This window comes from Dipodomys spectabilis, unplaced genomic scaffold (assembly GCF_019054845.1).
Source record: "Dipodomys spectabilis isolate Male_0828 unplaced genomic scaffold, ASM1905484v1 ptg000507l, whole genome shotgun sequence".
Taxonomy (NCBI): Eukaryota; Metazoa; Chordata; class Mammalia; order Rodentia; family Heteromyidae; genus Dipodomys; species Dipodomys spectabilis.
Genome location: NW_024871184.1, coordinates 3,165,151 through 3,188,292, shown reverse-complemented (window position 1 = coordinate 3,188,292; position 23,142 = coordinate 3,165,151). Strand labels below are relative to the sequence as shown.

The 23,142-nt window shown below is 49.8% G+C and overlaps 1 pseudogene; it reads left to right on the top strand.

Moving 5' to 3' along the window:
* LOC122099256 overlaps window positions 1-14,698 on the top strand; it is a 71,628-nt pseudogene extending 56,930 nt beyond the window's left edge.
* The last annotated feature ends 8,444 nt before the right edge of the window (window positions 14,699-23,142 follow it).

The window sequence follows — 23,142 nt, the reverse complement described above, 5'->3', positions numbered from 1 at the left end:
GTTGCAGGAGAAGCTGGAAGTGCTGTAGATACAGAGGAGCAACGTGAAGAAGAGAATATGCAAGTTCCAACAAGCGCTGGAGGGGCGTGAAGTACTAAAGAGACTACTGGACAACCTGACCTGGCTGGTGACCACAGCGAATCTGGAGAGAGACACCTTCATGGAGGACGTGAGCATTGAGAGGTCCACACGAAAGGAGGAGGCATGACAACTCACCCAATGGGAGAACCAACTGACAGAAGAGAAGGAATGAGGGGCAAGGCATGTGCTGGACCTAGGGAATGAGCTGTGGGAACTGAGAAGGAAGCTCGAAAAGCCACAGCTCCCCGCGGGACCATCTCAGGCCAAGTGGCATCTGCAAGCCCAGGTCTACAACAAGGAGATGGAGTTGAAAAACCTGGAGGAACAACTTCACATCCAGATACAGGAAAGCCAGTCTCCGTCTTCAGAATGTGGAGAAGCAGGAGCAACTGCAGAGACTGGAGGAGAAAGCCTAGGATCAGCAGGAGATCCCTGAGACCCCATGATAAGCATGTGTGTGGGATGGACAAGCGGAGGAAAAGCTGGCCCTGCTGTGGGAAGCTCTCCACAAGGTGAGCAGTGAGAAGGAGGAGCTCGCCAGCATCCTGGACTCAGAGCAACAGATGAAGAAACATCTGCGGGAACAGTAAGACTGCTCAGAGGAGAAGATAGGAAAATCCGTAGTGGTGGCTGAGAGAGAGAGAGCCAAGCAGCTCAGGAGCAGCATGAGTAGTCCCTGGGCCAGTGCAGGAGTTCAGAGCCTCCTGTGAATGGCACATCTCCTCCAAAGATCGGCTGTGCTCTGAGAAGGAGGCCCTGCAGCAGCACTTAGAGAGGCAGACCCAGCTGCTGGAGCAGGTGAAGCAAGTGAAGGGCTCAACAAACTGGAGAGACCAGGTGGTGTACCCAAAGTGGAAGGACACTCTCAAGTGCCTGGAAGCCACCAGATCACAGGAGGAGTGCCTGCAGGCCCAGCTGAGCTTCCTGGCTTTCCCTGTGCAAGGGGAAGGCATGAGCCCTGCAGAAACAAAAGATAAGGAGGCGATTCTCTGCCCCCCGTCACCATCGCGATGTGACCATCACAGAGGATGGAGATGTTCCCCAGACCAAGAGTGACATGGCTCTGAGAGTACTCTTGGAGGATGGGATCCACAGGGGGAAACTCCTGCCACAAGAATGGCGGGCCAGCTGCAGTCGCCCCTTGGCCGATCCAGCAGCTCAGTACCAGACTGAGCTGGACGCATAAGACCTCAGCCCCATGAACTGCCACCACAGCATGAGTGGGGATGGGAAGTGGTACACATGGGCATCTGAAAAAAAAAACATCTGCTTCATCCATGACCAGCCTGATGAGGTGGACTTCCAGAGTCCAGCAGGTGAGCTCCCCCATTGATGCAGCCAGCTGTCAGCACACATCCGAACTATCGAGGAATCCCTCATGGTAGGTAAAGAGCAGATGTTGGTCCTGCATGAGCTGTCTTGGGACAAAGCCCAGTGCATGCACTCGCTGTCCTAGGAGATGCTGGAGAAGAGGAGAGTGCTGCCGGAGCTGCTGTCACTCCTCACAAGGGAAGGCACGTACAGCAGTCTCCAGATGCAAGCACAAGCTGATCCCCCCACCACAAACACTGCTTCAGATGCCTCAGGGCCTGTTGTGGGTGAAATGAGGGAGGAGCAGAAAGGTTTTGAAGAATTGCAACTTGAAGACAGCATGGAAACTGCCAAAGGAGAGGTAAGAGTTCCCGAACCCTTAGTGGACTCCCCCAAGGACCATGTCCTGCCCCAGATGCCCCACATCTAGATCAGCCCACAGCTCCCAGGCTCAGGGGAGAAGTGCTCCCTCACTTTCTCCTGTAGACTGATGCAGATGATGACTCTCTATGTGACATACTGACTCTCAAAAGCCTTGGCAGCCACCAGAAATAGGTGACCAAGTGGCTTTCTCTCAGGCCTCCATCTGCCGGGCAACAGGAAGGATAAACTGGGGGTAGGGTAGGGCAGAGGCTGCAGGGAGTTGGCCCAAACTCAAGGGACATCTAATGGCCCATTGGTGGCCAGGAAAGAGGTCCATGTTATGCTTATCACAAAGAATAAATTGTTTTCAAAGCAAAAAAAAGGCCTAAAAACAAAGATTTGATCTTCCAGCCTTGGGGCTTGAACCCATGCCTAGCCAATGTCCCTGAGCTCTTTTTGATCAAGGCTGGTCCCACCTCCCCTTCCACTTTTTCTGTGTGGAATAGAACCCAGGGCTTCAGGCATGCTAGGTGAACACTCTACCACTAAGCCACACTCTCAGCTAGGATGATTCTCCCCCCTCCCAAACCCATATGGCCATTCCTCAGATAAATAGGAAGTAAGGGCTAGGATGAATATGAAGCACAAGTCTGGTTCACACCAAAATATTCCCCTGACCCCTCTTCTCACACCCTTAGTTGAAGTTTCTCTTCTACCATTGAGCAATGAGAGAGGGAGAGGGGAGTCCCAAGAGAGTACCAACAACTGGCCCCCTGAGTCCCACATCCTCCCCCACACAAGTGGTCCTCCAGATTCTGATCTTACCTGACTCAATGTGAAGTCTGCACTGTCTCCCCACCACTGCAAGGCTCGGGAAGAAATAAAGGTCAGCCATAACCTCAGCCTACACCCAAGGTGGAAGCTTCTAGTCCCAGACCTACTTACACCTCTGACTGCCCCTAGTTAGGCCAGACCCACCATTCAGCACTATGTTGGTGGTGAGGACCTGATGGATGGATTCCAGGGAGAAGGTCTATGGCAAAGAGCAGAAGCAGCAGGGTGAGCAGGGCAGAAGGAGGTGGGGAGATTGCTCTGGGATCTTCCTTGGAGCCCTTCCATCCAGCCAGACCAATGCTGACCCAAAACATGGACAAGGCCAGGGGGTGAGAAGAGATGGAGGAGCACAGGAGTAAAGGAGGTACTTCTTTGTCTTAGACGACTTGATTAATTCCAATTATAATTAATTCCAATTATATTTGGCCTATGCCAATCCCAAAGACAGCATGCAATGCCTCTCCTTGTTGTTGTTGGCTGTGAGCGCTGTCCTTGAGCTCTTTTTCTCAAGGCTGTCACTCTACCACTTGAGCCATAATGCCACTTTTTTTTTTCTGACGGTTCATCGACAAGAGTCTCATACCCTGTCCTGCCCAGACTGGCTTGGCACCATGATCCTCCAGATCTCAACTTCCTGAATAGCTAGAATGACAGGCATGAGCCACCAGTGCCCAGTATGTGATGCCTTTTGAAGGCATCTTAGCCAGACTGTAAAGGAGCCCCAAAGGGCCTGGATAGACCATGACCCAATCAAGGAGCTGGGATGGGGGAAGGTTGACCTTCTAGCCATTCTGTTCCCCCAAAATTGAAGATGCCAAGAGATGTTGTATGCAACAAGCACCTAGGCCAGCAGCCAACAGGCTTATTGTGGAAAAAGTAGAGAATACCCACAGACTGCAGTGTAGAAATCTCTGATTTTGCATGCATGTGGTGTGTGTGTGTGTCTGTGTGTGTGTGTGTGTGTGTGTGTGTGTGTGTGTGTGTGTGAACTCAGGGCCTAGGCTCTATCCCTGAGTTTTCTTGCTCAAGGCTAGTGCTTTGCCACTGGAGCCACAGCCCACTTGCTTTTCCATGGTTAATTGTAGGTAAGAGTCTCAAGGACTTTCCTCTCCAGGGTGGCTTTGAATCCTAATGGGGGCCCCAGGGAAGCAAGAGTAAACACAACTCCCAAGTACTATCCCTATGGTGGGCTACTCCTGCCCCCTGGTGGCTACACGCAGAACATGTGGCCCCATGCCATTGTCCTCTAGAGTTCAATTTGGGGAAGTGACCAGAGCCAAGCTGACTTTTGCTCACCCTGATTGCTGATGTCAGAGCACGTCTGTTCAACACGAGGCCAAGAGAGCTCCAGGAAGCCCAGCTTTCCAGGGACACAAGGAAGGGAGAGGTCAGCTCCAGGTTGACTAAGAGCCTTTGCCCACGGATACCCCAACTTGTCCTTACTTATCACCATAAGACCTGTGAAAGAAAAACCCAAAAAAACAAAATTGGATCTGTGCCTCCGTGTTGTAGAACTCTAGCATTGAACCAAAGAGCTCAGAGACAGGGCTCCCAAGCTTTCAATTCAAGACCCCCAGCTGACCTTCCCCCATAAAACACAGGCTGTCTAAATGTGAACTAGTAGGATTTGTGCAGTGTTTCTGAAGAATGGTTATACTGAAGGAAGCACCTTAATTCTAATGACAGCTGAACTTGTGACATACAGCTATGTGCTGAGTCCTTCACAGGGTGCTATTTGCTGGGTCCTTCCCACATGGGGGTTTTGTGCTGAGTCCTCAAAAATTTGCTGTTTGGTAAGTCATCCCAAAAGGTGTTATGTGCTGAGTCCCTGAGAAGAGTGGGCCATCCTGGGTTTTTCAAAGGGTGCTGTATGCTGAGTCCATTACACAACATATTGTATGCTGAATCCTTTAAAAGGTGTGGTGTGCTAATGCATCCCAAAGGGTCCTGCTATGTGCTGAGCCCTTGCGAAAAGAGGGATGAGGTGTTTTTTGAGTGCCCTGTGCCGAGTCCTTTACACAGGGTGCTCTGTACTGTCCTTCAAATGGTGCTGTGTGCTGAGTGCTTCCACAGTGTGGTATGTGCTGAGTCCTTCAAAATTGTTCTGTGTGCTGAGTTTTTTGAAGGATGCTGTGTACTGGGTGTTTTACACAGTGTACTTCAACACAGGGTGTGATGAGTCCCTGGGAAAGAGTGCTATGTGCTGAGTTTTTCAAAGCATGTCATGCACTGAATCCTTTAAACTGGGAGCTATGGACTCCCTCCTTCAAAGGGTGCTGTGTGCTGAGTACTCTACCCAGCATACTACATGCTGAGTCCTTCAAAGGGAGCTGTGTGCTGAGTCATTTACACAGGGTGCTTTGTGCTGATTTTGGAAGAGTGCTGTGTGCTGAGTCATTCCAAAGAGTGCTATGTTCTGAGTCCTTGGGAGATGGTTATCCCCAACACACACACAGAAACACAAACACACATACACACACGAGTGTCACCGTGCACCTGCTTGGTTTGTGGAGTGGAGGGGGATGGAGGAGAGTCTCCTCCAGCGGGGGGCTGAGGGGAGATTAGATCACCTAGGCCAGTACTGGGGGTGTGGTGTGGTGCTGAGCTTAGGTAAGGCTGCAATTGCCCAGGTCTAGAAGCCTCAGGGCCCAGTCAGGGCTGCAATTGTGGCCAGGGGTGGGGGACAGGGCCCAGGGGAGGAGGGGGCGGGGCCCAGGAGCGCACTTTAGTGGCAGGAATGGCCAGGAGCCCAAAGGGGCAGGGGTGTGTGTGCAGCACGGACGGGGTGGCCCAGGAGAGGAATGTGGGGCTGAGAGAGAGCTGGGAGAAGAGCGAGCACGAGCACTAGCACAAGCACTAGCACCCGTGGAAATGGCTTCAGTGGCTGGCGGCTGCTCTGATCATAGTGTGGGTCCTGGCCAAGAGCGCAGAGCATGTGAAGCCTGCACAGCAGGCACATCACCACACGCAGCCCCTTGGAGGCGCCCAGCCATGGTGGCCCTGAGTCTGAGGTCCTGGTGCAGGGAGCACGGCAGAGGCAGTGGCTGCTGAGGCAGCGGAGGCCACAGGATAGGAGGCTGCTGAGGCTGCGGTGGTGGCTGAGGAGGAGCAGAGGCTGTGCGCAGTTCCAACACTCACCCACACTGCTTTTCAAACATGGCGCTGCTGGCTCCTACCCTCGGAGCCTCTAGCAGTCACCTGGCAGAGCTGTTGCGCCCCTGGCCTGCTTGTGGCCCTGACTTGGTTCCGGCCTTTGGTCCTCAGACTCCCGGGGGCATGCACCCAGAGTCGCAGCCTACAGCTTCTCCCAGCAGTTCACGTGAGTTGCCGACCTGTGCTCCAGCACTCCATCACCCCTCCGTAAAGCCCATCCCCCACTCTACCCTTCCTCCCCACCCTCGCAAACCCAGACCTTTGCCTCTTGCCTCCCCCTTCCTTCCTGCCTGAGCCTCCCCCCGTGCCGCACAGTCTGTCCTGGCTCTGCCACAAATGCACCCCAGGGGTGGGGGGTGGATGTGGGTGTCCACCCGGGGATCTCACACTCATCCCTAGTGGCCACTGTTCCAGGAAAAGGGGAGCTGCAGGGATGGGGAGGTGGGAGCAAAACAGAGCCCCTGGCCTGGAGCAGTGGGAACCACACAGCTCTGCATCTGCACCCTTCCTCTCCCTGGTGGGAACGAACCTGGTGGCTTTACTCAGAGGTGGGGAGCTGCACCCCACACCTGCCTTCTCAGTTCTTTTCCCTTTTGCTGGGCAGGGGGGTGTTGGATGCAGAAGATAGACCCCGTTGTTGTGTGAGCCCTTGTCTTCTGTGCTCAGTCACCCTTTCACCTGAGGACATTCCCAGAAGAGCCCACTAGAGAGGTGAGGGCACTGGGGTCAGATAGAAGGTGAGTATTTGGTAGAAAAACACACCTCCTCTGACAGACATACAACCAGCCTGTACCCCCAACCCCAGCTGTCAACAGTTCTGACTGGATGATCACATTTCCCAGTTCTGCCAGCTTCTGCTAGTGATCCCAGTCTATCTGGTCTCCTTGTCCTCCCCAAGAATCTGCCAAGTCGCCCAGAAGTATGTAGGCTGGAAGTAGGGAGTCCATCCATGTATATAGCCTTTAGGACCTCATCAAAGTCCCCAACAACGCCCCCACCCCCGGTCAGAAACCTCTCTGGAGGCACCATGACCCCCTGCTTTGTTTTCTGTACAGGCTCTGAGGAGCCACATGTCTTGGAACTCCTTCACCCAGAGTCCTAGCCTAGGGTTTTGGTGAATGGGAAGTCAAGGCTGGTTGTTCCCATGGGGAAGGGTCTGGCCCTAGAGAAAGGGGGAGGTAGGGTGGCTCTACATTATTAGAGCATTGTTCCCCTTGGGTGGTTGCCCCTGGTTCTGACAAGGGAACCCCTGTGCTTGAGCAGGTACATTGCCTAGATGAGAGACCAACAAATTCAGGAGAGGCACTGCTCTGAGTCTGTGTGTTTAGGTGTGTATGAGGACAGAGAGAGAGGGGAGGGGTCAGGTTGTGGGATCTGAACTCTGGGCTTGTGCACTGTCCCTCAGCTCTTCAGCCCAAGGCTAGCACTCTACCACTTGAGCCACAGCGCCACTTCCGACTGTTTTCTTTTTGCTTACGTGGTGCTGAGGAATCGAACCCAGGGCCTCGTATATGCAAGGCAAGCCCTCTACCACTGAGCCACCTTCCAAGCCGGAGGAAAAGCATTTTATTTGTGTGCATGTGTGTATTTGTTGTTCTTTTTTCATTAATGCCCAGTATGAGCCCAGCCACAATTTTTGTTTTCTCTTTCACAGTATCATGGCTCCTTTAGAGAAGGTTTCATTAGATGTTCCTTCCCACCACTTTCTTCCCTTTTCTGCCGCCCACAGTAACTGCTGGGCCTGAGTGGGTCTCCCCTAGGAGGCCTGTGTGAACTGCAGACCAAAGTGGACACCTGCCCTTCTGTCTTTAGCCAGAAGGCTCATGAGGCTACTGTGACCACAGCCGCACTCTTTCAGCCAGATAGTCTGCTCTCATGTGTATAGTTGGAGCTAATTCAAAGTTGGGAATGTGTCTGCCAAACATAATTAGGGAACGACATAGGGGGTGTAGGGCAGAGGCTGTGAAGCTAGGAGGGTCTGGGAATTGATGAACGGTGTGACATGGCAGATGGTTCACCACGACTGAGGATGAGAGGTGACTCTTACCCAGGGCATTGATGGTGTCCGTGGGCATCTTAGCAGGGGGCTCCAGGGCCCCAATGTTGCCATGGATTTCCTCCCAGGGCAGTGCACTGGTGGGTAGTCCTCCCTGGAGTCCTGCAGACTCCAATCTGTGTCCCTCCTGAGCTGTTTCCAGCTGGGCAATGGTAGGCAAGTGTGTTCCCCCTGCTGGAGCCTGCTTGGGATCAGGACATGGCACTTACCTGAGGCTCTCTGAATGCCATTTTCTGTAACCTGCTGTAGGCTGTCTGGAAGGAAAAGAGGACTACTGATTTTGGAACCCATTAAGTTTGATTGGAACAAGTGAAATGCCAGCTTTTCCAGGGTTTTTTCTTGAAGCTGGCAATTTCTACTAACGCCTGGGATTCTGGGTCAAATTAGATGGACCATATCAGCCACCAAACAATGACTTTCAAAGCGGCACAGGCAGAGTTCCGAAGCCAGATGGTTTCCTGCTACGAACGTCTTGCCTTGACTGCCTTTGTCCGGCAGCTGTTGATTCTCCTCCAGCTCTCTCTAGGGTGACCACCACAGTTGATGATGTCTTGGGGAGCAGAGATTGTGACCTCGCCATCCGCAGTCTGCCAGCTGTGAGTAGAGACAATTCCCAGTACCGGCACTGGAATCTGGGAGATTCAGAGACCCGGGATGCCTCAAGGATCCTTTCTCTGCAACATCAAACTTGGGGGCCGGATATAGTGGACCATCCTGTCTGCCCCAGGGAGTGGAGAGGAGGCCCCTTGAGCCTGACATTCACCTCACGGCAACCTTGTTCACACCTGAGTGGGGAGTGGAGTGCCACAGAGCTGGTCAGTGGCTGGACAGAGATCTTTGAGAAGATCGGCATCCTAGAGGCCTTGGAATCCAGTGAGGACATCATGGCTCATGTCCTTGGAACCAAAACAGTTAAGTGCAGTGGCACCAGGAGGGTTGGAAGAGGGAGGAGGGAGAACTGTTGGAGAGTTACATCAGGCTTTGCCCCCACCCAGGATGCTTACTTGAATTGGATGGGACTTTGCTGTAGTATTGTCATAGACAGATGCTCATTTATTTATCCAACAAACCTTTACAGCATGTGCCAAGCTCGGGGCGGGAAGGGGGGGTCATACACATTGAAAGGTTCCAGTACTGGTTCCAGAGCACATGAAGAAATCTTGGTTTGAGCTGGATACCATTGCTTCACTCCTGTCATCCTAGCTACTTAGGAGGCTGAGATGGGAGGATTGAGTCTTAAGGCCCATGCAGGAAAGCCTGTAAGACTCTTATCTCCAACTAACTACCAAAAAGAGAATGCCAGCCCGGCCCTGGTGACTCACGCCTGTAATCCTAGCTACTCAGGAGGCTGAGATCTGAGGATCGCGGTTCAAAGCCAGCCCAGGCAGGAGAGACCGTGAGACTCCTATCTCCAATAAACCACCAGAAAACCGGAAGTGGCGCTGTAGCTCAAGTGGTAGAGTGCTCGCCTTGAGCTGAAGAGCTGAGGGTCAGTGCCCAGGCCCAGAGTTCAAGCCCCACGACTGACCAAAAAAAAAGAAAAAAAGAAAATGCCAAAAGTGGATGAGTGGCTCAAGCCATAGACTGTTGGCCTTGAGTAAAATGGCTCAGGAACAGCACCCAGGAACTGATTTCAAGGCCTAGGAGTGACACAAAGAGAGGAAAGAGAAAGAGAGGAGGGAAGGATGGAGGGAGAAAAGGAGGAAAGGAAGGAAGAAGGGAGCATGCAGGCCTTGGTTTGGAGTCTCTGGATCAAGGGAGCCAACCATTCACAATCTCTGTGGGGACAGTTTCAGAGCCTAAAGCCAGTATGTATGACCAAGCCACTGTCCCCTCAGCAAATTCATGACATCCAGAATCTGAGTGGTTGGACCACTACAGAGGAAAACAGCCTCGGGTAGACCCTAGGGCTCAGGGTGGGTCACAGAGTTTCAATCTCCCCTAGCTCCCAGAGTTTATTTTCTGGTCAGATAAGAAGACAGTGTCCAAAGGCTAGGGAGGATAGGGAGAGGGTGTGTCTAGAGGGGGGTGGCAAGGGATAAGCAGGAAGATGAAAGGGAGGATGATCCCAGATCAGGCCATTGAAGCCATGACCTCACCTGACAACCTAGACCTCAGTGATAGAGCCTTCAACCCAGCCACATGCCTATTAAAACTCCTGGCACTCTGGGTTCACCCTTGACGACCTCGCTGTCGTCCACTGCAGGATGCCTGTGCAGTACATCCTTGGGGACTGGGACTTTTGCTGGCTCAATCTGAAGATAACACCCCCAGTGTTCATTCCTCAACCAGAGACAGAGGAAACCATGTCACTGGCACAGGACAGCCAGGGAATGAGGGAATGTTTCTCTGAGACTTCCCCTAGGGGACTCTAGGGCCCCGTGACTGCCATTCTCAGAGGTAGAGGTGGGTCTCCTTGCTGGCTCAGCCTTCAGTCTAGATGGCAGATGTGGAATTTAGAGAGGGTGGACTGAAGGTTGAGGCTTGTGGGAACACCAGAGGCACTGGGCTCTGAGCTGGGTTGTTTCTTTGAAGATACTACTCAGGATCATTCCTGAGATGGATCAGCCCTTTTCTCCTTCCCAAGATAGAGGGACCTACAGCCCTCCAGTCTGCATCCCTTGGCTGAGAAATTCATTCATTCCAATATCCTTTGGTTGGATAACTTGATCTCACCTGACTTCCCAGTGTCAAGGCAGGACAGTGAGAGATCTTGAGTCCTTGATGAGGTCACGGGATCCTCAGTATGAGATTCTACTTGAATGTCCTGAGTTGGTGCATGGTCAGTCCCATCTAAGACTGCCATGATCTAGGACATAGGCTCTAGAGACTCAGAGCAGGATGGGGTTTATTCTGTGGGTCTTGAGTATTATGTGTGAGCTTTGAGCTCCCATGTGCTCACCTGCTTCCTTTTCTTAGGTGAGTCTATGCTAGAAAAAGCTTAAAACTAGGGCCTGTGTCCCATCCCTTGTTTTATGCTCAAAGCTAGCACTCTACCATTTGAGCCACAGCTCCACTTGCAAGGTTTTTCGTGTTTAATTGGAGATAAGAGTTCTCAATGGCTTTGCTGCCAAGGGTGGCATTCAACTGCAGTCCTCAGATCTCAGTCTCCTGAGGGGATAGGATGACAGGCATAGAAAAGCATCTTTGGCCGGGTGCCAGTGGCTCATGTCTGTCATCCTAAGTACTCAGGAGCTGAATCTTAGGATCATGGGTGAAAGCCAGCTTGGGCAGGAAAGGCCCTCAGATGCTGTAGCTTGGGCAGGAAAGACCCTCAGACGCTGTAGCTCAAGTGGTAGAGCGCTCACCTTGAGCTGAAGAGCTCAGGGATAGAACCCAGGCCCAGAGTTCAAGCCCCACAACCAACAAAAAGAAAGAAAGCAAAACATCTCTGCCTGCAAAGGACGGTGGAGGTGTGTTTGTGTGTATGTGTGTGTGTGGGGGGGGTGGCTGGTAGATATTTAGGGCCCAGCTCAGTCATCATATTAGATGGATTGTCCCAAACTCTTAGTTCTCGGCAGCCAATTCTTGACCACAGGTGAAGCTCTGGGTTGGATGTCGACCATCGGACCTCAGTCTCCTCATGGGACAGTTGTGAGGAAATAAGGGACTAATATAGAGGGATCTCTGGAGCAGGGCCAGGAACAGAGGGAGCAGGTGTCAGATACAGTTTTCAACAATTCTGTGAGCATATGACAGGAAGTTGCCGGGAAAGGGCTCAGATTGGATCTGTTATTAATCATGCAACAGGTGTGGGATTATGAAACAAAACGTGGCTGTCTTTCATCATTACCCTATCCCCATGAGGAAGGGATCCTTCACTCTATTTGTTTATCCAGCTGGGGAAAATGAGTCATGGAGAAGCCAGGTGACCTACTCATGATCCCCAGCTGACAGGAATCTTGGCCTGATTTCTCTGCCATGCTTCCAAGGACAGTGGGTGTTATTCAGTCCACTTCTTGTAGTGGGAAGTCCACTTCTTGTCATTTGTGGGGCTTGAATTCTGGCTCTGGATGCTTTCCCTGAGCTCCTCAGATCAAGGCTAGTGCTCTACCACATGACCCACAGCATCACTTCCCGTTTTCTGTTAGTTCTTTGAAGATAAGAGTCTCACAGACATTCCTTCCGAGCCAGCTATGAACCAAGATCTTCACATCTCAGCCTCCTGTGTAGTTAGGATTATAGGTCTGAGCCATCTGCATCTGACATAAGTGTATTTCTGGCCCTCTGTCTCTGTCTCTGTTTCTGTCTCCATCTCTGTCTCTGTCTCTCTCTCTTTCTCTGTCTCTGTCTCTGTCTCTGTCTCTCTCTCTCTCTCTCTCTCTCTCTTTCTCTCAGGAATTGGTAGAATGAGTGTTGGAGGAGGTGGCCCAGCATACCCATGTGGCTGGAACCCAAGGTGGCCCTATCATTCTGGAGGTGGGCTGTGGGTCAGGAGCTGTTTTGCTCAACCTGTTGAAGCAGCTTTATAAGGTAAGCCCCTCTGTGCCCTGGCTAGACAGTGACGGTTATTCATTGTCCATCCCATGAGTCCTTTCCCACATTCCTCTGCTACACCGTTGAAGGAAAGTAGATGAGAAGGTGTCACCTTGTCCCCCTGCCCAGCACAATCCCGGGCCTCTGACCTATACCCCCACCTATCTGACAAGACCCTGGCTATAAGACAATAAAAACACTCTGTGTGTACTACGTTTTGCTGGGAAGTGTCTTTTCGGTTAGGGTGGCGGGGTTCAGAGGAAAGACCCCAGACCTGATTCCTCCCGGGGGACATTTGTTCTTGTGACAGGTCCAAGTCATTGCTTTGGATAACGAAGATGCCTCCATCAGACTGACCCAGAACAATCCTCAAAGATAGGTAGGCTGTTGATGTATCAAAACGACACATGTCTGCTTCCTACTCACAACAAGGAGGTGTAGTGTGGGTGGCCTGGCCCTGGGCCTAAGGGATTATAAATGGATGGTGGGGGTCAGGAGCTCCTGGCTCCCACCCATCATCCTGGCTCTTTGGGAGGCTGAGGTCTGATGGTTGTGACTCAGAGTAACCCAGAACGGAAAGTCCGTGAGAATCTTATCTCCCATAAACCACCTCCCTCCCCAAAACCACACACAAAAATGCCAGATGTGGTGCTGTGGCTCAACTGGTAGAGCTCAGCCTTGAACAAAAGAAGCTAAGGGATAACACCCAGGCCCTGAATCCAAGCCCTAGGTCTAACACAATCATGAAATAAATGAACAGTGTACACCTTTTATCTGACTTCCAAGAAATATGTATTCAGTTTTCTCGCTGGTACATGTAGCCAAAGGTAAAGGGCTCCCTTTCATGTTCCCCTAACCCTCTCCTTCTCTCCTTTATCTGTCCAGACTTAGGTTGCAGGACAGAATTCAGATCATCCCCCTGGATGTGACCTTAGGTACCCTCCCCCATCCACCTCGCTTGAGGTCAGGATCCTGGATGCTCTCCTTGCTGGGAGGATGAGGCACAACAGAGATGAGGGTAGGTATCCCCAACACTCACACACATACACACACACAAACACACAAACACCCCTAATCCAACTCAGACTAGTCTTTTGCAAAGACACTTTATCTCCTTGGAATAACTGACCTAGGAGAGGAATTTGATCACCTGTAATGACTATATTAACTTGTGCTTGCTAGTTGACAGGAGATAAACTGGAGCAAAAAAACACAAAAAGCCTTTGGTGCCCATCACCTGGGGATAGGGCTCATGCCTGTCATCCTGGCTACTCGGGAGGCTGAGATCTGAGGATCACAGTTTGAAGTCAGCCATAAGCTAGAAAGCCCGTGAAACTCTACTCTCCATGGAACCACCAAAAAGCCAGAAGTGGAGCTGTTGCTCAAGTAGTATAGTACCAGCCTTGAGCAATAAAACTCAGAAAGACAGCTCCCAGATCCTCAGTTCAAGCCCACACAAAGAAATGGCCCTGTCTTTTTGCCCACACATTGCCCAGGCTTCGAGCCCCCTCTCACGGAGTGTGATACAACACCTGTCCCTGGGTAATGTATCAGGGCCTTCACAAATCCGGTGGTGGAATCCAAGCCTTCCCCTTTGTGCATTCTCAACCCACACTGACTGGAAGGCAGAGCCTGACAAGGCTGGGAGCCTGCACAGCGGAGAGACTCCAGCTTTGCCAATGTGATCAGAAAGTTCTTCTTGGAGACAGCACTTGTAAAAGGGATCTTGCTTAACAAGGAGGATCTGAAGGAAGCACAGAGAGCAAAAGAGCTGCAGATGATGGGCAACATAGCAGAGCATGTTCATTTCCAGCCAGGGCTGCTGGTGAGAGACTTGGTATAGATGTGCGAGACTGTCCCAAGACAGGCCTAAGGGGTCACAGAAGAACAGCTATCTAGGGCTGGGATTTTGTCTTAGAGGTGGAGGGCTCACCTAGCACACAGGAAAGCGTGGGTTCAATTCCTAGTTCCTGCATCCACAGAAAAATCTGGAAGTGGCACGGTGGCTCAGGTGAAAGAGCACTCCCCTGCAGACACAGAAAGTCAGGGACAGTGCCGGGCCATGAGGTCAGGCCCCAGTGCTGTCACCATAAAACAGTTCTCCCAGTGACCTTTGTGACAGGTGGATGGCTATGCCCTGAAGCTCTTAGTAGATCCATCCGTGCTTTGTGTCTCCTTTGACAGAGGGGAGCTGGACACTCCTTCTGCCCTTGGCACCCCTGGGCCAGGTTATCAGCAACCCTCCCAACGTCTTCCACCAGGACATGGAGCAGCTGGCCCCAGAAGTCCTCAGGTATTGGTTGGGTGGGGCAGAGGGACATAGGGCAGGCCCAAGAACTACTTGTGGGTCTGATCTGCCCTCGAAGACCAGGCAATCTGGAGGAGGCAGATGGGAGCATAAAGGCGGCTAGTGATGTGGAGTGAACCCTTTAATCCCCATGGTTCCACCCAGATTCTAGCCTCCCTTTGCTTTCCCTGAGGCAGGTAGAGGGGTGTCTAGGTGGTAGTGTGTACAGAAGGACTAGGTGGAAATTCTGAAGGACTAGATACCTTAAGTCATGAGCCGGTGGCTCACGCCTGTCATCCCACACCTGTCATCCTGGCCACTCGGGAGGCTGAGATCCAGAGGATCTCATTTCCCAGCCTAGGCAGGAAATTCCCTCCAGAGCCTCATCTCCAATCTCCAACCTGAAGTGGCACTGTGGCTCAAGTGGTACAGCACTGGCCTTGAGTAAAATTAGACATCAGGGACAGTACCCAAGCCCTGAGTTCAAGCCCCTCAACCAACAAACAAAAACAAAAACAAAAAACCAAACAAGAAAGAAAGACACCCCTTCCTTGCTTGCAGGAGATAGTGAAGTAGTAGGGTTGCTGTGGTTGTGAGACCAGATGCTGACCTCACTGTACAGACATTTCTAATAATTCCCCAGGTTTACCCCAGTGTGTAGCCATAGCAGGGTCGGTGGTGCCTTACCAAGAACTCCAGAGGTTGTGGCTTGTCGCAGGCAGGGAGTGGGTGAATGGGAGCTGGGGTGGGATGGTAGTGTCAATTATATGCTCTCCATCCATGGAAAAATGGTTTTGGATGCTGGTGACCGAGTCTGAAGTGCAGGGTTGTTACATGTGTTTTATGTTTTGATGAGTTTGGTTTTCCCTTGGTATAAGAAGGTGGCTACAGAGGAGGCTACAATGCTTGATAAGAAATGTACTCCTTAGGGGCTGGGAAGGTGGCTCAGTGGTAGAGCGCTTGCCTTGCACGCATGAGGCCCTGGGTTTGATTCCTCAGCACCACATAAGCAAAAAGAAAAAAGCCGGAAGTGGTGCTGGGCTCAAGCGGTAGAGTGCTAGCCTTGAGCTGAAGAGCTGAAGAGCTGAGGGACATCGTCCAGGCCCAGAGTTCAGGCCCCATAACCGGACCCCCCCCCCGCCAAAAAAAAGACTGAATTACATATCTTTTAAATTAGATTATCTCTCAATAAAGCTGTAACTTAAGAAAAAATTAAAAAAAAAAGAAATGTACTCCTTATCTTGCCCATGTAATTGTAACTCTTCTGTACAGTATTTTCACAATAAAAAAAGAAAGAAAGAAAAGAGCTGAAGAAAAAAAAGATGGGTGTAGCCGGGCGCTGCCAGTGGCTCATAACTGTCATCCTAGCTACTCAGGAGGCTGAGAACTGAGGATCACGGTTCAAAGCCAGCTTGGGCAGGAAAGTCTGTGAGACTTTATCTCCAATGAACCACCAGAAAATTGGATGTGGTGCTGTGGCTCCAGTAGTAGAGCACACACTTTCATCTGAAGAGCTGAGGGCCTGCTGGCAGGCCCAAAGTTCAAACCACATAACCTACAACCAAACAAAAGGTAGCTGAATTTTCTGCACAACAGTGTGTACAGTAGAAATGCCATGATGTGTTGTGAACCATTCCAGACATGTGAGAGGCTCTGAGTTTTGTCTACAGTTGGTCTGATGATGGTAGTGCCATCATCTCTGGGGTGGAATATTCAGGGTGCTCAGGGACTGCTGAGGCTTTGGGCTACCACTGGGTGTGTCTGTGTGTTCGTGTGTCTTTTGTCTGTGTGTGTCTGTGTCTGTGTGTTTGGATGTAGAAGTCCTGGGCCTTGAACTCAGGGCCTACGTGAAGTTCCTATGCTTCTGTGCTCAAAGCTAGAGTTCTAACACTTGAGCTGCAACTCCTTTACTGGCTATTTGGTGGTTCATTTGAGATAAGAGCCTCACAGACACTTCTGTGCTGGCTGGCTTTGACCTCAGCCTCCTGAGTAGCTAGGATAACAGGTGTGAGACACCAGTGCCACATTTGTGTGTGTGTGTGTGTGTGTGTGTGTGTGTGTGTGTGTGTGTGTGTGTGTTTTCCTTATCTTTCTCTGTCCCCTTCCTGGGTGCCTGTCTGCCTCTTCCTGACCTCGGATGGTGCCCTTCCCCCATACCGACCTTGCCTATAGCCTCCTATCAAGGTCTACAATGAGTCCTAAATTGCCAGAGACCTGAGTTCAAGCTTTTCTTTGGGGCCCAAGTCCAGCTGATCAAATCTTTGGCCACCTACAGAGGATTCTGAGTCAGCCGGGCCATCTGCAATAAAGTCTTGACTGTCTCTGGGTGGGGAACTCAGACATGGGATGTCCTGCCTTTTTCCTCAGCTAGACCTCCGGCTGCAAATCCCTCTCAGCAGTCTGGCAGTGAGTGGGGGAAGGAGGTTGCCGATGACTCTGGCCAACTCCAGCTTGATAGTGCACTGAAGGCTGCCCAAGCAAGGAGGATTCCAGGCTACTTTGGAGGTGAGGCCAAGGTGGCTTGGAAGTGTCTGTTATTGTCTAGGAAATGTCAACGTACTTTATCTCAGGCAACTCTATCTTCCAGCCCCAGCTGGGTATCTCCAGTCCTTCTAGGAATTCTGGATGCCCAGAATACAGAGGCACAGACTTTAGATTCTAGGGCCAGAGAATTGGGGGAGGAGAGACTGGTATGGCCAATACCTCAATGTTCTGGGGCATTAACCTTGACCTGGGTATGCCCCCCTTGTGTATGTTCACTTCTTAACCCAGAGCTGGCCAGAAACAGGCCACTTGTGGTGGTGCTGTGGAAGTGGCAAGAGTGGAAGTGAGATCTAGGATCATCAACATCTGGATTTATGGCCTGAGGAGGGATGGGGGTCAAAAGGTGTCTTTAAAAAAAAAAACTCTTAGAGCTGGAACTCAGGGCCTAGGCACTGAGCTTCCTTTGCTCAAATCTAACACTCTACCACTTGAACCACAGCTCACCTTTCATCTTTTTTAGTAGTTTAGTGGAGGTAAGAGTCTCACGAACTTTCCTGCCTGGGCTGGCTTCAAGCTTCCATCTTAAGAGCTCAGCCTCTTGAGTAGCTAAGATTGCTGGTACGAGCCGCTGGCACCTGCTAAGGATGTTAGTGTGTGTGTGTGAGTGTGTGTGTGTGTGTGTGTGTTTACCAGGGCTTGTACTCAGAGCCAGGTGGTATCCTTTAGCTTGTTTGCACAAGGCTCCTGTTCTACCACTTGAACTACAGTAGCTCTGCTTCCCAGCTTTTTGGTGATTCATTGGAGATAAGTGTCTGCCCAGGCTAGCTTTGAATCTTGATTGATCCTCATGTGTCAGCCTTGAGTAGCTAGGATTATAGGCATGAGCCACTGGCATCCAGCTGCAAGGATGTCTCTTCATACTGTCTTCTGTTCTAACAGCTGTCTACTTGCCCTGGCCTAGATCTCTGATCTCCACATCTGCTCCCAGCAGCCCTTGACTATGTGGAAAACATAAAGCTCAAACCTGTCAAGCATCCAATTTCTATGTCATCAGGGGAGGGTACGGTTCCTCTGAAGCCTGGAGGAGTAGGGTGAGGGGAAGAAAGGTTAGCTGTAGATGGTTGCTAGGCTGGGAGAGAGGTACACTGTCTTAGCCAAGAAGGTAAATGTGGCCAGATGTTAACAGCTCATGCTCTCATATTCCTAGCTCCTCTGGAGGCTGAGATCTAAGGATTGGCATTCAGAAGCAGCCCAGCTCACTTTTCTTTTCTTTTCTTTACTTTTTTTTTTATTATCAGTAGGATCAGTGTGAAAATACTGTACAGAGGGGTTACAATTACATGGGCAAGATAATGAGTACATTTCTTATCACCAGCTCACTTTTCTAAAGTGTGTGAGACTCTCCTTTCCCAATAACCACCTGAAAGCTGGAAGAAAAGCTGTGGCTCACGTGGTAGAGTTGCTAGCCTTGAATGAAGAAAGTGAGGGACAGAGCCCGGGTCCTGAGTTCAAGCCCTAGTACCACGATGTGCCCATGCACACACACACAAACACACACACACACACACACATACACACACACACACACACACACACACAGGAAGTTAGTAATGATGAGCTGCGCTAGAACTGGGGGCAGTCGAGAGGCACAGTCATAGTAAACCCTTGACACATAAGTTATTTCTCTCCAACTCCTTCTTGGACTGAGGGGTCTGGGCCATGGCAGTAAGTCCCATGGAACCTGCACCTCCATTCATGCATAGGGTACAGGACCAAGGGAAGAACACGATGGATGCTGATTTTTACTCAGTGCATGATTGTAGACCTTCATCTGCCACTTAACACTAGTGAACAAAGCAGGGCTCTGAGCCCAGGGACTTCTGGGATAGCCACTACTACAAGCAGCAGCCAGCTAGCTGTGGATTCCTGAGCCTACAAGTCTTTCATGAGCCCAACTCAACACCCAGCCAAGGTGTGCCTGACAAATTTGCCCCTGTGAGTAGGCATTACATGCTGTGCCATCTAGCAGCTCTTGCCCCTCCTGACCCAGAAACCTGGTCTGAAATATTGACTTACTGCTCAGATCCACACTGCACCCATGACAGATGCCATTCTGATGACCTGGCTGATGACTTCCGTGCCTCAAGGCTAGACCCTTCTCTGATACTTTGGCCCACTCTGTAGGCAAATGCTCCCAAAGAGGCTGCTTTCAAGACTTGTAGGACAACTAGATATTGGGAGACCCTTAGCGGTCCACTGGAAATTTCTCTGCCTAGAGCCACAGAGTGAAGTTCAAGCAGGTCAGGTGGGCCTTGAACTCTGGGACTGGGCACTGTCCCTTCAGCTCTTCATCTTACCACTTGACCCACAGCACAACTTCCAGTTTTCCTGTGGTTCACTGGAGATCAGAGTCTCCTGGACTTTCCTGCCCAGGCTGGCTTTGAACCATGATCCTCAGATCTCAACCTCCTGAGGAGCTAGGAGGATAAGCATGAGACACCATCACCCAACTGATTTGGACTAGGAACTCCTGAAAGCTTTTCTTTATTTTTTGTGTGCTAGTACTGGGGCTTGAACTTAGGTTCTGGGCTCGGGTCTCTTTAATTTTTGCCTCAAGGCTGGCACTCTACCACTTGAGCCACAGCTCCATTTCTGGATTTTGGTAGTCCATCGGCAAGAAGAGTCTCACTGACATTCCTCCCCTGAGCTGGCTTTGACCCAGGACTTCTGATCTCAGTCTTTTCAGTAGCTAGGATTTACATGGGTTGAGCCACCACTGGCATTGGGCTAGAAGCTTTTCTTTTTTTTTTTTTTTATTGTAAAGATACTATACAGAGGGTTCCAGTTACATGAGTGAGGTAATGAGTACACTTCCTCTTGAACATTGTTACCCCCTCCATTGTTTTCCCCCTACCATCCCCTCCCTCCTTCCCTTCCCCCAGGTTTTAATTTTTTTTTATTGTGATTAAGTGATTACATAATTTCAAAGTTACAAGTTCATTCTAACTTCCCTGGAGCAAATTGTCTACCACAGTCTGTAATATATAACAGTGTTCACATGTTATATACCATATTTGTGGTCAGCAGCATGGGGATATTTAGTAGTGGTTCAACCAGATGAGCGGGAGTTCTTTGTTTCTTAAGTCCTGTTAGTTTTGTCATATCACCTAACATTTTGGATTTAGCATCCACTTATCAGGGAGACCATGTACCGTTTGTCTCTTCGTTCTTGGCTTACCTCGCTGAACATGATCCCTTCTAGCTCCATCCATTTCCCTGCAAATGCCATTATTTTGTCATTTCTAATGGCTGCATAATATTCCATTGTGTATAGATACCACAATTTTTGGATCCATTCATCTGTGGTGGGGCATCTAGGTTGTTTCCATATCCTAGCTATTGCGAACAGTGCTGCAATAAACATGGAGGTGCACGTGTCCTTGTATATTGGTTCCTGTTGTTCAGGGTAGATGCCTAGAAGTGGTATGACTGGGTCGTAAGGGAGGTCAATCTTTAGCTTTCTAAGGACCCTCCAGACTGCTTTCCAAAGTGGTTGTATAAGTGTACATTCCCACCAGCAGTGTAATAGGGTTCCTCTTTCTCCACATCCCCTCCAGCATTTGTCGTTGGCTGATTTGTGGATGTGGGACATTCTGACTGGGGTAAGGTGGTATCTCAGGGTTGTCTTTATTTGCATTTCCTTCACCACCAGGGATGATGAACATTTCCTCATGTGTTTCTTTGCCATTTTTATTTCTTCATTTGAGAAGTCCCTCTTTAGTTCCCTTGCCCATTTAGTAATTGGTTTGTTAGGTTTGGGAGGGATTAGTTTCTTGAGTTCCCTGTATCATGGGTTAGTATGCCTTGGGGGCTGACAGGAAAACAAAATGAAAACAGCACCGAAAAAACCCCATGATCTGTGAATGGTTGGTGGTTTCTTGGTTTTCCTTCCTTGCATGGTGACCATCCCGGGTACAAGTGTCACAGCTGCAACTTGTAGATCACCTGGCACTGCTGAAGGCTGGCAGGCTGGCAGTGAAGCCATATGACAACCTGGACACCTAGGTCCTGAGTTTGAATCCCGGTCATGCCACTTACAAAGGGTTGGGGAGCGTATCCATAGGAGCACCAGAGGAATGTGAACAATGTCATGGTTGGATGAGTAGTTCATCAATCAGTCTAGCAGAAATTTAGACCCAATAATCACAGGACACGGACTGATTTTAATTCATAGTTTATTATGCACTAAAAGAATACTATTGAATAAATGGAGTCCTCACTAAAGACCTGAGAATCCGTAGGAGTGTAGTATGTGTCATTGAATACTAAATAGACATTTCTGGCAGTATGTAAATATTTAAATTTATATTTATTTGTATACCATCATCTGCATAGAACATTTTTGCTATTTTGGCCAAACCTGGAACTCAATCCCAGGTCTTGGGATCCACTTGGCACCTGCATGGGCTAGATGCTGCTGTGCTGACACTCACCCCTTCATGAATTGGGTCTACTAGTCCCTCAGTCAAGTTCCAATCATTGCCAAAAGTTTCTTCCTGGTGTAAGATTCCATGTGTGACACCTGTTTTCTTTTTATGTGCAAGTGCTGGGTATCTGGTATGATGTACATATTATGTATGCAAAGCTATATGCTATGGAATAGATTGGGACAAATGTAATAAAATAAATAATAAAATAAATGCTAAATCAATCAATCAATAATAATAAAATATAATGAATCACTCCAACAAACACGATTTAAAATGAATGTAGAGATATAACTCAAATATTTAAAATGTCTATAAATGTTATATTTTTCAGTACTGGTGCTTGAATTCAGGCCTACGGAAGAGTTGAGAAGTTCATGCATGATTTGCACAGGAAATGATAGGCACGATCTTAATTAAGACTGCATGAAGTGTGACAATAATTACATTCAGAAAATCGAAACATTGGGAAAGATCCAAGAATCGGTAGTCACAAGGAAGATAGGATCAAACACAACTCCCCACATCTCCTACTCTATACAAGCAGGACTTTATTAGCATACTAATTTCAGCTTATGAATGGATGAATATGGTGCTCCACACCCACCCTGGTGCTAGATCTCAGGTCCTGGGTATGGCCTAGCTCCTTAGTGGCTCTCAAGAGGTTGTGCTCATGTGGACCCATTTGGCAGTTGGTTCTGCTAGGCCCTGAGTTCAACTTCCAGCACTGCCAAAAGGTTCATCCTGATGTGAGATGCCAAACCTTGCAGATGTTTTCCCATCCTGTGCAAGTCCTGGGTCACAGATAGGCTCTAGAAAGCATAGGCAAATCTATACCCATGGGAATAGGTTGTCATCCATGTGAGCACAGTTATATATGTCATCCTATACTTAATAAAATACACAATACATAGATGAATAAGACACAAAATAAAAAGATTAACTACACTGAGAACAAGGTGCATACCACACCTGTCTGTAAATAGAGATCCTATGTTTAAAAGAGGTGGGCTTGTCCAGTGCTGGGGCTTCAAATCAGGCCCAGTACCAGGCCTGACCTTTTAGTCTTCAAAGATGTTGAGCTTCACCTTACTCCACAGTGCAACAGAGTTACCCAAACCTGAGTTCAAATCCAAGCTCTCGCAGTAAACTGGCACAAATTCTGAGCTAGGGTTCTTCCTTCATAGGTTTTTAATTTTTTTTTTTTTTTTACTAGACCTGGGGCTTGAACTCAAGTCGTGGCAACTCTGCCTCAGCTCTGATCCTCCTAGGCTGCAGACTCTGGACCCACAGCCCATCCTTGCACCCTAGGACCCTGGGGCTTGCTGGAAAAAAAAGAATCCGCGAGGGGAAAAAAAGCAGCTGGAAGTTCCACCTGTTGCTTTTATGTTTATTTTCCTTTGCATGGTGACATGCTGGGTCTGAACTTGGCTGCCTGCAGAGTGAAGTTGACCTGGCATGGCTGAAGGCCTGTTGGTTTTTGGGGGAGCCACAGGCTAACCAGACAATGGAAGCCCCGAGAATGAATCCCAGTCAGCCCTGTTAAGATGAGGGAATGGCCGGAAATCTTGGGACATTTGTTTCCGGACCTAGGAAGAGTCGTGGAATGC